Below are 17,441 nucleotides of genomic sequence, written 5' to 3' on the forward strand. Positions count from 1 at the left end.
AAATGCCTCCGTTTCGAAGCGAAATAATCCACCAGGGCTCCTCTTTTTCCCCGAAATATCCGAAGATGCAATCGTACATCGTTGAATTCCACCGTTCGCTTATCTCCAGCGCGAAAGAGCAAATCAAAGCCGAAAGGACGTTGACAAAGTGGCGCGCAGGTTCGACGTGGACGAATCGTTTTAGGGGGATGGTATCGCGTGGAGGGCGCGGGGAAAGGGTGGCTTTGACGACTAGGAAGGGAAAGGAAACGTCTCGAGCGTGCAGTGTCTGTTCCCAGGGGAATACCCTTGCGACGGGTACTAAGCAGGATGGGTGTCTAAGCACGTTCGCTAAACAGCCAGATACGTTCGCCAGATAGGAGATACTTATGGCACTTAGGGGTATGAACTCGTGACCGTAGAGTCCCTCCGCAGGATATGGTCGACTCGCTTCGTCGTGGCTCGCCTCGAGCGCAGGATATACTTCGCGATATAACGGGGTATCTTTCCCCAAGCGAAAGGGGGACTTCCTAGAATCGTATCTCCTTTACGCACAAACATTTTCTACAGAGGCCACCTTATCCGACACGTGGAGGAGTATCCTCCTCGAATGCTACAGGAATTGTTGCTCGTCAAAAATAAGAGCCTCCCTTGGCCTTCTGGCATCTTTCAAGGGTCTAGGCGAAAAATGAGGACACTCTGGAATTTTTTCCGAAGGTGTGGATAATCCGAGGTGGCTCGTAGCTGTGTTAGAAGTGGATACTTCGAGGAGTATTTCTAGGAATTTTTGATAGAACATGTTTATCTGTCCTAGAGAATGTGTTCTGTATTCTATGTATAGTGTTTCATTAAACAGAAGAAACTACAGTCAGTTCCATAAATATTCGTACCCTCTATATGTATTAAAGAAATTTATTTAAATTAAATGCTGGTTTGATGTTTCCAAACGCATGCTTGTATAAATATGTCGATGTATATATAAATACATGTATAAGCTTATTCATATACATACTTATAATGAAAAATTCATTCGGTAATATCGAAACTATTATTTACTTTAGTCAAACTTCTTCTATCGACACAGATGGTACGAATATTTATGGGATTAACTGTATGTCTGTCATGGACTTGAATTTGTCTATAATCGTTCGAATTCGTCATAATTCATCTAGATCCATGATTCTAGTAAATAAAATCGTCGAAAATTCTTCCATATCCTCGTGGATGAAAATCACTATCCCACCCGCGCGTTTTATCTATCGCTTTCATCTATTATCTTGTACCGAATGGCACAAACACCGGCGTGGATAACTCCGCATCCAGCATCCGCGGAAAAATCGTTTCGCTTATGTTGGAGATTACCGTACAACGAATGTTTTCCTCGACACGAATAGCTCGTAAATACCAACCGATCGAACGACGCCGTGGAATCACCTTCTTTATGAAACACGCGACTCATTGAATTCTGATCGTCCTTTCTCTCTCCGTGGCTTCCACGGCGATTTCGTATGCTAATTGGAAATATAGATAACCGTATTTATGGGTACATAGATTCGTATCGGGGCACCGGGGTACAACGAAACGACCTCGTTAGGTGGCAGTTGAGGCGTTCAACTTGCGCCCAATATCGACGAGAGTATCAAAATCGGGATCTCGCGAAAACGATTTGGATCTCGACGGTTGAATGACACGGTTGGAAATCAAACTGGTGCAAAATAATTAACAGAGAGTGCCTTTCCAAGTGTTTCGCAAGAGAAATGCCTCGACCATTTAAGGAGGGTCTCTAAGATCGTGCACTCCTAGCGATGGGTCTCACTTGTGTTTGATTAAAAGCACGATCCTGGAACCCTTTCTGGAAATCATTTTATTTGGGGTCTTTTGTGATGTTGAAACATTTCCCAAATGTAATCATGCCTCGTATAGAAAGATTTTCATTTCTACGATGAAACGCGTGTACCTCTTTTCGATAAGAGAGAAAAACAGCGGTGAGGGGGTGGAGAGGGGAAGAGACTTTTTGAATTATTTACACGAGTTAATGGGAACAGTGCTTACGAGAATCCGCTTAATTAATACCGTACATTTTAGAATACCGTGGCATTTTAGAAACAATTTTAAAAGCACGAGAATTAAAATTCTGAAGATTATGGAGATTAAACTATGCGTATAAATATTTATAGGGAACGGGCCCTATTTGCCTTGCTCGGTGTTTTGTGTGCATTTATCTCGCCTGGAAGAACAGGAACACGTAGAGAGATGTATAAAGATACACTTCATCGTATCTTTGTATATTTCCATTTTGATGTTTTTGTTAACAGATGTGTATTCTACTAAATATGATATCTCAAGAGGAACCTATCTTCTTATTTCAAAGATAAAAAAAAAGGCTTCTTCATCTCTACACTCTAAATTCTATAACGAAGAAATGATCTATTTTATTATTAAAGTCGATCGAAACAAAATTGTCCCGCGTCGCAAAAACCTACGGTCAATGACCTAAATCTCTCGAATCGTCGAATTCCCGCGTCCGACTGTTTACCAGGCAGCTACACGAGTCTGTAATTTGCCATTCTGCGGAGGTAGACTAAAATCAGAGAGGGTGAAATCGAATGATTCGCTTGTAAGTCTCGAATCGAACCAGTATGTATGCATTGCACGTGTATACCGGGAGCCGTTGCACGTCGCGTATAATATCGGCTGAATTAGCGACGAGCGTTAGTTCTAATTAGACCGGTTTCGCGATCCCTTTTAGCCAGTGGAATCGATACGACGAAAACGCCGCTGTCCCGTGCACGCATCGGTCGAGCGAAACCGCCCTCGCGGTTTCCTTTCGCAAACAGACAGTCGCGATACATCCATCAGGATTTTCGCAGCGGAAAATTCCCCGAGATCGCGGGAATTTCGTCAACGCTGATTTCCAGTCGCGAAAAACTGAAGAATTACATGGGCCTAATTAAGACGTAATTGTTTCGTTTGAGAGTTTTAGGTGGAATTTTTCAAGGGTTGTTTGTGCTTTAACCACCGAGTTGGTTAAGTTTTAATTATTTTCTATTTTTGTCGATATTTTTTATTGGTGCTGTTGGTACTACTGCAACGAAATAAAATTCGAATTTTAATCATTCGAGGTAATCTTCGCGATTTGAATGGCTCAACGCCCCTTACTATGATCCTTTTTCTTCCAATTTGATTAAAGCGACCTGACCAGAATCCACCGTAATTTGTTAAGGAAAGGAAAGCTCGTAATTTACGTCATGTTCTCGTGATTTCAAGCTACCGTGCGAGAGAGGAATGAGCCTTTGCGATCGTTTGATCTCGTTAGAATCTGCGGCTTGCAAGGGGGCGGGCCTCCACACGAGCGCAGGCTGCACTCTTGACGAAGCAGGATATCCCCAACCGATGACTTTAATCGATGGGACCCTCCTCAATGCGCGGAGTCAACATCGATCCATCCTCCGTTCCTCGAACCGCCTAAACTTATTACCATCCGATCCAACGGCCAACGTTTCCCATTAAATCCCAATCAGGTCTACCGTCCTAGGACCGATAACGCCAAATAGAAACTTATGTCGTGGAAACGCTTTCCAAATTTATCTCGATCTCTAAGGTTACAGGTTCAAGGGAAAACATCCTGATAAAAAAAAAAAAAAAAAAAAAAAAATTAGAACGTTATATTGTTCGAAACTTTTCACAGCCCCAAAGAATTCCAACGTAACCCGCTCAAGGGTGACTAGCTCTAATTTAGGAAGTTCTGTAAAGAATCGTATTCTGTCGTATAATGATTTCAACCAAGGTCTCAAACTTGACGTCCTTAATTTGAAAAGCTCCGTAGAGTATCACGTTTTGATCGAATAACGATTTTTATCCCAAAACATAGCAAAATTTCACGCCTAAAAGGAATCCTCGGTTATGGCTCAGTTGGATTTTTCGGGTAGTTCCTCGGCGTGGGGATCCGATTTCGTAGCGACCGTTAAAAATTCCGGCCCGGGTTCATGAATTTTCATGGGAATCGGGGGCCGGCGTCAAAGTTCCTCGACGCTGGGAACGCGAAATCCCTCGTTATACAACGCCCGGGAAGTTTCAATCGTCCATTACGGGCAAATGGGAGACGCGGCTTGTCGCGGTTGAATTATTGATTCAAAGTGATCGTTATCCGCGCGCACGAGCGCGAATAGTCGGTTTCCTCTGCTGCGAAGTGCCGTTATCGGAGTTCCGACCGCACGCACGCACCTACGCCGCTTGTTCCGCGTTTTCCACCGATAAACCTCGAGGAACCAGCTCTTCGACTCTCCGCCAGGTCACGAACTGACGTATCTCGTACCGGTAGCATGTTTTATTTATTGTATCACATTATACCGTACGATAGTGTATTCTATTTCATCATGTTATACCGTGTTATATTATATTAGACTGTACGATTGGTATATTATATTTTAATATATATTTTATCACACTTCGACATACTTTGGCATGTTGTACCATATCATATCCCAGTGTTTCAAACTCTGTTGTATTGTATCATATTGCATCCTATCGTTTTCTATTGTATCATACTATATCCTATTATCCGATTAACCTAGTATCCTCATTGTTTGAAACTCTACCATACTGTATCGTATTGTATCATACCATATCGTATTGTGTTCTATCGTCTCCTACTGCATCATACTGTATCCTATTATATCCTACCGTATCAAACTGCAACATATCACGACCTATCACGTCCCACTGTATCATCCATCATCCAATTTTTACAATCATATTTCCACCCCCTCAAAGTACCACGTTTTACTGCATAAAACGCGCAGCCTTCTCGGGAATGATCCATGAAGTCGAGTTCCCACTTGGGAAAAGGTCCGCGCAACCCTCTGGACTTCTACGTACGGTCATCGCGCGTCAATGGAAACGTCGCCACACTGCCGTTGACGTTACGTCGAGTCGAGTTCAAAGAGTAACCTCGCGAGCTCTAAGGCGTCTATTTTGACCCGTCATTCGAAGGATTTCTGCCGACTACGTGCTCAAATATCTGGAGAGCGCGTGACTTCAAACTCCCGCGGCCCACGCGACCCGCCCACGCACCCACGCCACTCCAGAGTTCAGCTTTACGTTATTTTTGTTCTACAAACATACTTGCTTTCGTAAACCGCCTCGCTAACGATTTCGTCGGTTCCTCGGAAGGATTAAACCTTCGGAACGCGAGCTGCGACCTACTGGCGAGCCGTAGGCGCGATGGGTCGACACAACCAAGCGATTTCGTCGAGTTTTCGAGAAAAATTCATGAATGTACAATTTGCCCCGGTCGTAGGTGGCTTAAATAAGAAAGTGACGCGATTGGAAAGCTGCGATTGAAAATTTATGACTGCTTAATCTCCACGAAACCTTTCGAGTACGTAACGCAGTAGTTGCGGGAGTCGGTTGGTTTGAGCTCGTTCAATTTTCCGGAAAAATTCTTGAAAATACAGTTCGTTCTACTTGTGGTTCGGGAGACGTCGAATGGAGGAAGGTGATATTAGATTCAGGATTGGAAAGCTATAAGACTGGGGAAATGTCTGCTAAATCTCTTCGGAGAGTTCCAAGTACATAAAAACGTTTCGACAAATGTATTGATTGGGAAGACCGCTAACAATCGGGAAGATGTTCCGTCTCGAAGTATGCGAAACTTCGAATAAATATTGAAATCGTTAAAAAATATCTAATCTCGATTCTAGCGGTTATCTCCGATCTACAAAGTCACTTTAAAACGCGCGTGATGTGGAAATCTTGTTAAAAAAGACTAATTTGCTAGAAAAATGTTCACGTGAGATCACAGTTCTTTTTTTTCTATTTGCACTGTCGACATCGTGTTTAGTTAGTATCCGTTCAAGGTTGGCGATAAGTAGATAAACCTTTGACGGTAAAACGCGATATATCGACGAAAGTTTATGGAAGGTGTTAATGGGCCTACCGTGTTGCGTGCTTTGACCAAGTGGGTCGCTGTCAGATAAGTTTGAGAGACGCTGTTCTATATTCCACGCTTTCTTGAAGCATGCGAGCCAGATACGGTCTCCAGGTCAAATATCGCATCTTATCGGAAAGGATTCCACAAAAATGTCTGTACCTTGGATCAGAAAAATTAGGTCGCATATCGCGTGCGACAAACAATAGTTATTCTCGGTCGAATCGACGAGTAAACGTCCGATGCTCGTAGTGATTGATTTTCAAACGAATTGTTATTTTCGTGCTAATGAAATTTAATTTTTCGTCTGGACTTCTCTCTTTAAAAATAACCAATGATTCTGCTCGCGCGAGATCGAGTATCCAATCGATTTCCTCGTTTAGCATCGAGATTTCTATTCTCTGAAAGTATTCTCCCATCGATAACGGTTCAAGTCGTAACATCGATTCACTATTTTTAACTCGCGATCAGTGCTTCGGTCCGTTGAAAATCTACAATTCTAATTCCCTCAAGAAACTTGTCATCGCTCTGCTGCAATTGCTGTAATCGGCGCGATATTCTCGCTTAAATGAATAAATGAACGGAATGAATTTTCCAAGAGAAAGAAACCCAAAGAAAAATTCCATCGTGCTCGACGGAAGCATCGCGCGATTCGATCGATGCCTAGCGCCCGATAGGATCGCTTTATCTCTTTATCGCGAGAGGTTACTAATTTGCTTCGAATAGCTCGATAACGCCAGTTCGCTCCAAGCCGACTGATACTCATCGGATCTATAAATATCCAAATTAACACCAAAGTGGAGCTGTGCAAACGTGGCATCGATCTTCGAAAATTGGAAGGGTTACGGAGGTAAGAAGATCGAGGTTAAACTGCTTCATAAGAAATTACTAATAGCAAAATAGGAGATTAAAAATTTGTTTGAAATAAGTAAAATCGAAGAGTTAAGACGATATAAAAGATGAATCGGTTTTATAAAGAATGACTAGCAGAAGAATAGAGAATCGATCTGTTAGTTTTACACGCGTAACGTTGAAATAAATAAAATTAAGAAGCCAAGAGGAAAAATAATCATTTCGTAAAACGCGAGTAATGCAAACAAAAAAAAAAAAAAGAATATACATATGGAATTGAGTAACCTCCTCATTGAAGCCAAAGGAGTAGAAATTTCAATTACTTGTCGCGTCCAAAAATGAATTCGCGCAGTGATAATCGATTAACGAACATCGTGCGATGAATAAATTGCGAAAATTGATGCATGCAGCGTCATCGAAAAAGTGCGATGTTAATCCAGCCGGACGGGGAATCGCGGATCCGCCCGGAAACGCGAAAATTTCGCTGCTTAATCGTGGTTTATCTGCTCTCGTGGAGATAACGAGAGGTCGCGCGACTTTTGTGCTCGTTACTGTCCATCCATTTTCCTATTACTCCGGCACGATAAAATTACGTAAAACCTTGTTTAATTTCGTCCCGAAATTTCACGTGCGCGAAGCAACGCGCGCCACGACGTTTGACTTCTCGAGGTCTTTTTCAATGAAATTACTATAGGTGTTCAACTACCAATTGGCGTAAGTCCAATGTAAAGAAAATAGCGTTTATTGTGGAAATAGAGGTAAGAATGAGGCATCTAATCTCGATACTGGTTTACTCTAGTTATCGATGTGATGCGAAGAATTTAAAACTGTACCTGGATCGTGTTTAGTTCCCCGCAATTTTTTTTTTTAAATCCTAGTTTAAACTGATAGGATTTAGTGAGACGTAACCCAAACCAAATGATGATACATCAAGTCTCTGTGGACGTGTCATACGATAAATAAAAGTCGTTTTTATTTACGTTCGAACATTAATTTTTGTGTCATGAATTTCTATGATCTAAGAACGATGTTCGATCGTGTCCAATTCAGGTCTGCGTTAGGTCCGCGTAGTAGACGATTTTATTTTCCTACTTTGAGAGCTTTAAATGAAACTAACCTCGATTATTCTCATTGAATTAAAATACAGCCAATCTAAATGTTTTCCAATGAGCATCCCGAGGACGCCTACGCGCTATCTCGGGTTAAATTTATTCCCGCGCGATTCATCATAAATTTCTCAAAGCTGAAAGATCTGTGCCACGTTCGGAGAGTCTCGAATCCCAAACCGCCGAGCGAGTCTCCCACATTTCTCAAATTCGCCAAGAGTTTGACGAGAGTTTCGGCGAGACAGCTGCGGAAGAAGATTTGACCGGTTCGCCGCGCATTCCCGCGTTCTTCGTAGATCATCGATCATGTATAGCTCGATTGCGTCATCGACGATTCTCGATACCTCGCGCGTACATACGTATTTTCACAAACCGTCGGGAACACGTGTGCGTTTCCCGACTGAAACGTGCCAGACGAAGGGAAGCTGAGAATTTTGGAGAACGAAATTTTGGGAACAGACCCGGGCGAATTTCCGAGCAACTCGAAAATTCTGAGCGAATCGCGAATGCTTTCGAGCGCTTGGAGACGGTCGGTGACTCGATCGATTTATCGAACGCGATCGATCAGCGATCCTTCCGCGGAATAAAAGGTCGTGGAATTTGACATCGATGCATTTGATTTTAAATCCGACTTGGCAAGAGGCTCCGATAGCTGGCATTCTCGAAACGGTGACGCACCGCGATAAGATAAGTGACGCCAGTAAATCTCACCTTCTCATTTCGCTTCCGTTCTGCGAACCGAAACGAGAAAGAAACCAGGTGCGAATTAAACTCCTCGCTGAAAGCTTCAGCACCCGTGCGAAAATCTTTTACACTCGTACAATGTTTTTTTAACACGTTCATCGCTACGTCACACACACACACACACGTGGATGACAGGGCTTTTTACCGTGGAACTAAATAACATAATTTCGAAGCCAAGATGTTAAAGAAAATAAATTTGGTTAGAACTCGGGAACTTTGATAACGTTACGAAAATAAGTACCGAGACGAACGTTAGATCGCGTAGGTCTAGATTGTCTCAAAACAAAATTTTATTTTGACGGAAACGTTCGCGTACATTCATGTGGCAATCAACGTGTTAAAGAGAAACTTTTTTTTTTTCAATTTCTTTAAAATTAAAGATGTCGTTTCCTCTGCAGAAATCGATAAATTCTTTCAATTTGCATTTAATTTGTTCGTTCGATCGATTTAATTTCACACGACACGAATAAAATCTGAACGGAGAATGGTCTGGTCTTCGAACACCGATCCTGAGGCTAAGTCGATGGACAAAGATATTACGGCTGCGGGGCACAGAGGATTCAGAAGCCTGCGAAGAAGGGCAAAATATGAAAGACAAGCGAAATTATTTAAAAACGATGCTCTAACGTCTAAGGAAGAATCCTGCAACGAGCCGGGATTGGCCGAGCGAAAGTAAAACAAAAAGTTTCAAAGCTAACGTGGAAAAGTAAACGCATCAAACTTTAAACGCGTTTTATCGTCGAACTATGTTTTTAGCGCTGGCGTCATTGATAACTCGAACACCGTCGAACCGATCCCGACTAAATTTGACACCGAGTATTCGTAATCGTTGTGCGACTGTTTATGTAATCCATTAACGAAATGTAACGAAAACAAGTTTGTTTTCTTTTACGTGACATAAGTTTTATAATATTTTTGCGAGTGCAACTTTGACGAGGTTACTTAGGCTTAAACCAAGGGAATAAACGTTCTTTCGTTCGTTTAATGATATTATTATCCTGGTAACATATTTTTCAGTTTACTCGTTCAACATTTGCTTTTCAATTTACCGAGTTCAAACGTGGTTCGCCAAAACGATGCAAATAAAAATAAATTCGGAGCACGCAGATATCTATTTTTTGTTCAGAAATTTTATCGCATTCCTTCCACTATAAGAGGAGAAATTATACGGTAAACAGAAACAATTGTCGACGCTAACAAGTGTGCCAGAGGAAAATGAAAAGGAAACTAAACGTCATTTAATAAACGGTAGCGATTTTTGTCCAACTTCCGTCGAAAAGTTTCCTAGCCAAAGTTGATTGTCCTTCATTCCTGTTCCGTTCCCACGATCATTCCCCGTCGCTTCGTAATGGTTCCCAACGCGAGCACCTGGCGTCAGTTTGATCGTCGCCTAAAATATCCGACCGTGACGTGGAAATCGATGCCACGTGCCTCGCGAACTTTCGAACCGAAATACTAACTAGCCTCCACGGCCCGACCTAAGGCAACCTCTTGGCGCGTGTCTTCGCCTCGTTCCGCTCTTAAATCTGTCGCCATGACGAACGTCGTCTAGGCCCTTCCCCACCTAAGCGCCGCGACGGCGACGGAATCGAGAAAAATGCCAGGGGGAATTGGCAACCAGCTGACACCAGGCGATAGAAACTTTTCGAACTGGTTTTATAAATTTCTTTCCAAACTGGGGAGAGAGTTTTCTTTCGTTTCATTTTTTATGGGGATTTCGAAGATCGATTTTGTTATGGATCTGCGACATAATGCTCGTCAAACTTGGAACTTGAAAAATGACTGGTACTTACGCACGCACGTTATATGTACATATCAAATTTTTCATGGAAAGAAAAATTCTGTTGCGGAATTGTGCCACGGTAAGCTCTTCCAACAGCGACTACTAGTTGTCATTATTCGCGAGCATGCAAGTCTTGCAGAAAAGAAATACTATATTCTCAGTCCTAGAGAAGCTTCTCACCGTTCTAATAATTTTTGTATAATATGAATTACTGTAAAATTTCCTTCTAAAGAATAAAAAATGTACCCCGGGTTCAATTATTCATTGTCTGTTTATTTGCAGGCTCGCGTCGCGCGCAAATTTTGCTAGAATAGCGGACGTTCGCGGCGTTGTCGAGCGTGCCCCGTGAAAATTGCTCTAACGCGTTCTAATTATTGCACAGAGTTCTCGGAACCGCCGAATAATTCGCTGTCGACTGTCAGCTCGCTCGAATAAAACCCGCGGGCACGCGCTATCTCTCCTCGACGGCGATGCTCCATTTGCATACCACTGCCAAATAGTCGCGACGACATTAAACGACGAACGAAACGTTCGCAAAATTTCACCTGCTCGTCTTCCGCGGCTGTCACTAATAAGGAAACGTAATCGTACGCCGATATCTTCGAAGTTAGATTCGAAAGCAACCTTTGACTCCGCGCCTTTACGTAATGCTCTGTTATATATACGAGTATATACGCTTTCTTTGTTTGCGTAACGAAGGCATAATAATCGTCTATAATGCATACTGTGAAAAGCAGCCAAGACCAAGTGGGAGAAAACGATAATTATATTCGAATTCGAGTATCTCGATGGAACTCGAAGATATGATTTTATTGGTCATAATTGTGGGAGGAATTACATTCAAATTCAAGTACCTTCTGCTGTTTCGTAACTCGATATTAATTACCACTCTAACTCTTGTTTTAATTAATTGGATTGTTACCTAGTTAAATGAAGGCTCGAGCATTGTACCATTGTTCCAAGTACTATCTCAAAAGCGTTTTCTAGTGTTTCACCCTTTCAATGATTTTGAAAATAATTACACTCCTACTAATTGCAACCCTTCAAATGACTCTATGAACTGTGGAATTTTTCTATTCTTATACGATTACTTAATTAGTCGACGACCTTCGCCAATATCGCGCAAGTGACGCGACAGGCGCCCTATCGAACGAAACACACACACAGTTCGAGCTCCCTCTCTATCAGTCAATTCTCTGACCGCCACCTGTGGCTTTGATAGTCTTTCACGGTCACCGCGGAATTCCTGAGGATCTGCGAGCGACGAAAAAGCGCCGGCGCGAACCCGAGCGCCGGGAGCAGTAGTTAACGCCTCGTGAAAAATAAACGTCAACTCGGCCCGCGATAATCGGAGCAGTCCCCAAGGTCAATCCTGAAATTCCAGTTCCGTTCCAGTCCAACGATACGACGCCAATTCGCGGACGAATTAAAATTACACCACTGCGACGACAGAACCCGAAGATCCGCACTCCGCTCCATTCTGGAAAATCGAGTCTCTTGGAGAACAATGCACCAAACGGTGACTTTGAGGAAGTTTGTTATACTAAGCGGTATCACTTCAGGAACGTGGCGAGTAGACGCTAGGACTAGTCGATTCGATACTTGCAGATCCGGTTACTATCTGAATTATCAACAGAGATTTGTATGCATCTTTTTTTAAAGATTGACATAGAAAAATTGCCTCGCTTTCTCTAGTTTCAAAGATATACGAGTACGTGTGATAGTTCTGCTGAATGGAGTAAGAAAAATATTCTTAATGACACCTGAATCTACGAACACCTAGGTAAAATATTGCCCAACTTCTACTGGAATTAAAAATTGTCTCGACAGATGACACATTCAAAGGGCCACAAATGTGACACTGTTTGTACGAATCGTAGACACCTCGAGAAAAATTATAAAATGGCCGTTGCAAACAGAATCAACTCCACGCTAGTCTACTCCATAAAATCAAAGCAGTTGAAGAGCGCATGTTTTCGAAGTCACGATTAAAAAGCACCTATCGTATCTCGAAACAAAGGTAGATGGACTCCACTCTCGCAAGGAACGGCTCAATTACTCTAGCGTGTTTACCTATCCGCGCACCTGCCCCGAAAAAGAAAGAGAATCAACCAGGTGGCCTTGATCTAAGCCAGCTCTGACCTAACCACGGCACGGACGCTTCCTACGGCCCGACCAGGGAAGCAAGATTTTGAAAAGATTTGGAGCAAGAATATTCGTTCGAACTGCCATTATCTGCGCGGCTTTATCTCGAGCTCGATTGTGCCATTCGAACGTTCCGCAATCCTAAACTACAACGTAAACTCTTAAACGGCATTCGACGCGACTGTCGAGCTACCTACTTTATTTTACTCCGATTCATTAATCAACGTTATCGCCGAGTGCTACATTTAAGAATGTAAATAGCGTTAATTAATGAGTGTTGGTAATAATAACAGCGACAAGAGAGCTTGTAATAGAGTGATGTGGTCACCGTGCGATGGTCTCCTGCGACAATGGATGGCGATCTTAACCTTGGCAGTTAGGATCGAAAGAAAAACAGAGCTCCAAAAGCGCGATGGAAAAAAATTGTGAAATTCATTGGAATCCACACCAAAACGTAAACAATTAAGAATATATTCTTAACACAGCGTAATGAACACAAGTGTCTATCGTGGTCACCGTTTCGTGGACTACTTTCCGCGACAATGGATCGCCAAGGTTAAGATCGAAAGGAAAACGAAGTCCCGCGAGCAAGTGTAACGTTATATCGGAATTCATGCCTATCCTAGTACTCGATTTCCGAAGAATATATTCCTAAAACGTCCTAACCCACACGGGTGTCGCTGAGATTCCAGAAACCCCTAAAAATCCGCACTGTTCGAAACGTACGACTTACAGCGCACTCTTGCTCCGATTTTTCGATTACGTGGCTCGCGATTCTTCAGGCTATGGCAACCGATCGCGAACACGCACAGGCACCAGGCAACGTCCCCCGTTCAATGGTACTTACGGTCATGCTTCTGGATGGACACACCGAGGGACGTGACGCCACGCGATCCTGGCACGGCGACGTTCGCCGTGAGACGTCATAATACCGCAGAGTCACGATTTGAGGCACACGATGGCACGGGTTAGAGGACCCACGGTCCCGGTTGGTTCACCGGCAGGATATATCGAGAACAGGTCTCCGGACAAATGACGCACTCGCGGTGGAAGTGAAATTCGTGGTTGGGGAACGGATTAGGCCGTTATCGCGCGAACCGTAATCAAGACTCACGCGAGGCGCGAGCGAAACTGACTCGAGCCGCGACTCGCACGCCGGTTTTATACGAGTGACTGGTTTCCCCCGTACGAGCCGCGGCGTTGGCCCACGATGCGTACGTACACGCACTCAGCCTCGAGAGAGGAAGCCACCGACGATACCTGCGAGAACCTCGTCTGACCGTTCGGTTCGCTCGTGCATGACCCCTTCGCCCGCGGAACCCGAGCCCGCCTCGGTCACTTTGCCAGCAATTTATGCTAAATGCATCGGGTTCGATGCATATGAAACGCTCGTTTTTCTTTCTCGCCGCGGTATGATGTAACGCCGTCCGCATTTCGTCGCCGCGACTAGGAAGCGAGGAAGCGCGCGGCAGTTTGCTCTTGAAAACTAGCGTGCTTTGCGAAAAAGGACGCCTGACCTCTTCCCCATCCCGAGTGTGGCGCCTTGGTCCAACGAAGTTTTGTAAGGAGGTATCGAAATGAAGGAAATGTTAGAAGTGGGGTCGTTTTTAGGAATTAGTTACGAGGAAACGAATGCTTCGGCTAACTTCCGCTTTTGTGTAATGGTTGTTTGAATCTCTGAGAGTAGGAAAATATTTTTTTTTTTTTTTTTTTGCTGTGAATATATAGGTGCCATTTTTAGGAAGCTCTGAAGATGGTGGTTCAAGCTCCGAAGGTAGATGTATCGAAATTCTCTTGGCGATGGTTACTCTAGAACCCCCTCCTAGAAGCTTGTAATTTTTACGCGAAAACTGGTGGAAAATTTACTTCGTTGAAGAAAGATTTCACCAGGCTCCTTTTTCTCTATAAGCGTTGAAACCTCCAATCGAGGAGTACGCAAATAAAAAGAGACCGGGGATTAACCCCGCAGCCTTCTCTGCCAGATAAAAAAATTATTCAATTTGGAGACGATTATTGAATCCCAGAGATAGAATATTTGGGTCACAGTGAGTTGACACTTTCGCAACCGGTGACGCTAGATTCGTTTCGAGAAACCGACGCGATGTACCGACCGGCCAAAAAGCATTTGTTGTAATCGTAATCGTTCTGTTTACGTCCTACCGTAATCTGCGTAACGTTAGTTAACGGTTGCCATTAACTCTTACCGTTTCGTAACATCGCATCCTTCCCGATAAAGATAGAAATTATCTCGGAGCACCGCGGAGTAGTCCGAGAACGAAGTTGGCGTGGTGAAAGTCACGAATTGCGCGGGAGAATCGTTTTATTTCGAATACGACGAAAACCAAGCCTTTTCGTGCCACGGCACGTGAGTCATCTTCGCGATATCGGGTAGGCGAGGAGCACGACGACCCTGGCACCGCGTAACTTTATTTCTGTCCTTCACCGAGAGAATTTAATGCGCGCCATTGCCATGCGATCGGTGTCAAACCGCGACTCATAATTCGGCCCCGAAGAGCACGAGACTCTCTACTCGCCGTCTGCAGCCACGCCCCGCCTATTCACGTGATCCCGAACACTCCGACTCGAGCAGCGGTAACGTGCACCAAACCCCATTTCGAGATCAAACGATAAATTGGAATTCTTTTTGAGAGGAGCGAAAGAATGGTAGTACACGGTACGAAGAACATTGGTAAATAAAAAACACGAGAGAACCCACGCTAAGGTAGCGCGAAGAAAATGGAGCGAAATTCGAAAGCAAGAAGCCTCCTCCGGCGCGGATATCGCGCGTTATTTTTCAAAATAATCCCAGACAAAGTTGGCAGATCGAGTCGGACTATCTTGGAAATTTGAGAAATTGAAGAACCGTGCGTTCCACTCGGGCCACTTTCCGCGAAGGTAAGCAGCTGCGCATTATTGGAGTACAAAAATGGCTACACCTTGGGGATAAGGGTCGAATGGAGCGCACGTTTGTATGAACTTTTTCCATTATTTTTGTGTTCCCAAGCCACCGAGCGAAGTGGGAGTCCCGCCTGTTACGATACACCCTGCGCATTCACCCACTTGACCCTGTTTCTGCACCGAGTCTGATCTCGCCCTCTTCTTCCTATTTGCTTTCAAAAAATCATCGCGGAGGAGGCAAGAAGACCGAGAATCCATATATACCCCCTCCAGCCACGACAGAGACAGATCTTGCCTCGCTGCCAGATCCTTGCCAACATCTTCGGTTCCCTCTGACTCCGTAGTCGCGAGATAACGCGCCTCAGAGACCCCAAAGGTTGCGAGTTTACTCATGGAAAATTGCCTTGGCGTGCCACCTAGAGACGCACTAGACTACTCCGTGTGTACCCACGAAAACGAGAGGAACTAGGAAAATACCTACGTTTGCTCGCGTACGTTTCGCAGTGCTCCGATATCTTATCGCTTGCTATCAGACGTCGCGCGAAAAACTGCCTCGAACAAACAACAACAACGATAAATGACATTTTTTTACTTTTATCAACTCTCGCGGAATCAATAACACGATCGAATCGGTTACTTCGCGTTCTCGAGGAAAATGAGAAAAAGATTCTGGAATCTCAGAAAATCTGGGGAAAATTTCTGTTTCGAATAACAAGGCTTTACGTGGTTCCACGTTTTCGGTAGACGTGGATAGAACGGTTTCCTATTTACGAAGATTCGTTGTAAACTTGCCACGAAGAAGAAATCCAGTGGATCAAATTTGAGAAATTCCGTTGTGGAATGCAAATTCAATCTGAAAGATAAATACAGTCCTTTACAAGCATCCGTTTTATTATCTTTGGACGGTTCGACCTCGTATTCTCTTCGACAAACAATTCCCATCTAAAAAATTCAATAAAATAACGAATTCGATAGACTGTTTCGAATAGACTGTTTGGTATACAGTATTTTAAAATAATAAATTGAAATATTGCTACGTCTTGCGTCTCTGCTCGAGTAAACTGCAAAACACCTATCGAATGTTGCGCCCAATAAATAATAAAGAATCTGAGAAAGACCAGCGAATCGCTTATTTAGACACCCGATAATTCTCGAAAGCTATGAATATTGTAATGCGCGCACGCGAGCTACGCGACCGCAATGGTCGGGACCGCGAGCGAAGTATTAATTTCTTGCTGTTTCCGGCGCCGTGCTCGTTTATATGTTCGCGCGACGACGCACGTAACGCGGTAACCCTTGGAACACTGTACGAGAAATGTAACGTGTTATACAACGCGAGCCCCGTGCTATGACCGCTGGAGAAACTCGTATTTCATCACTTCCAAAAGTTGGATTAATGAGTGGCTGGAGCCCGAATTTCGGGGAGGGTTCAACGCCCGCGGAGGAAGAATAGATCGTCCAGTTTGAAAGATGGAGCTCACAGGAATCCATGCTGGACACGTTCGGTTCTAATGTAGACGCTAACTTAAGTTACTCATAATTCTGTATAAGAATTGATTGTAAATAGCAAACAAAATAAAAAAAAAAAAAGTATTGAAAGTTCAGTTTCCTACTCAGTCTACGCCGCGTTAGAGTATTTCGTTTAGAGAGGAATCGTTAAATATCTCACGAGTATCGTAGATGTTCGTTGGATGTTTCGACAACCGCGCGAAAACACAAAAGCAAACTAATTGCAACGCAATCGTTCCACGCGTCTCGTTGGTCACCGGCTAATTAGAACGCGATTCGCGCGTTTACATGCAGCGACCGATATGCTTTGTTGAAACGAGCGCCAATGATTTCTGACGCCGAGGTGTACGTATTCACTGGATTACGTTTGATACACGTGACGCGATCGCATAGAATATTTACTGCAACGCCCGTTGTTGTTGGATGGGTGCACGCGTATGGAGAACTTTCAGATGTTACGGAATAGCGTATTTATTATACGAAGCTCGGCGCAAAA

The 17,441-nt window shown here is 43.8% G+C and overlaps 1 protein-coding gene and 1 long non-coding RNA gene across 7 annotated transcripts in view; both read right to left on the reverse strand.

The window, feature by feature from the left end:
- LOC128890843 (uncharacterized) overlaps positions 1 to 15,868 on the reverse strand; it is a 109,911-nt gene extending 94,043 nt beyond the window's left edge. For 4 of the 5 annotated variants that reach the window (XR_008460689.1, XR_008460691.1, XR_008460690.1 and 1 more), the window contains exon 1: positions 13,386 to 14,932. This is a non-coding gene — a long non-coding RNA (uncharacterized LOC128890843). Of the gene's footprint in view, positions 1 to 13,385 lie in introns of all 5 variants that reach the window. The other variant, XR_008460688.1, reaches the window with a different exon arrangement.
- LOC128890808 (cysteine-rich motor neuron 1 protein) overlaps positions 1 to 17,441 on the reverse strand; it is a 244,239-nt gene that overhangs the window by 146,850 nt on the left and 79,948 nt on the right. The gene's annotated exons all lie outside the window — the stretch shown is intronic.

This window comes from Hylaeus anthracinus, unplaced genomic scaffold (genome assembly GCF_026225885.1).
Source record: "Hylaeus anthracinus isolate JK02 unplaced genomic scaffold, UHH_iyHylAnth1.0_haploid 12001, whole genome shotgun sequence".
Taxonomy (NCBI): Eukaryota; Metazoa; Arthropoda; class Insecta; order Hymenoptera; family Colletidae; genus Hylaeus; species Hylaeus anthracinus.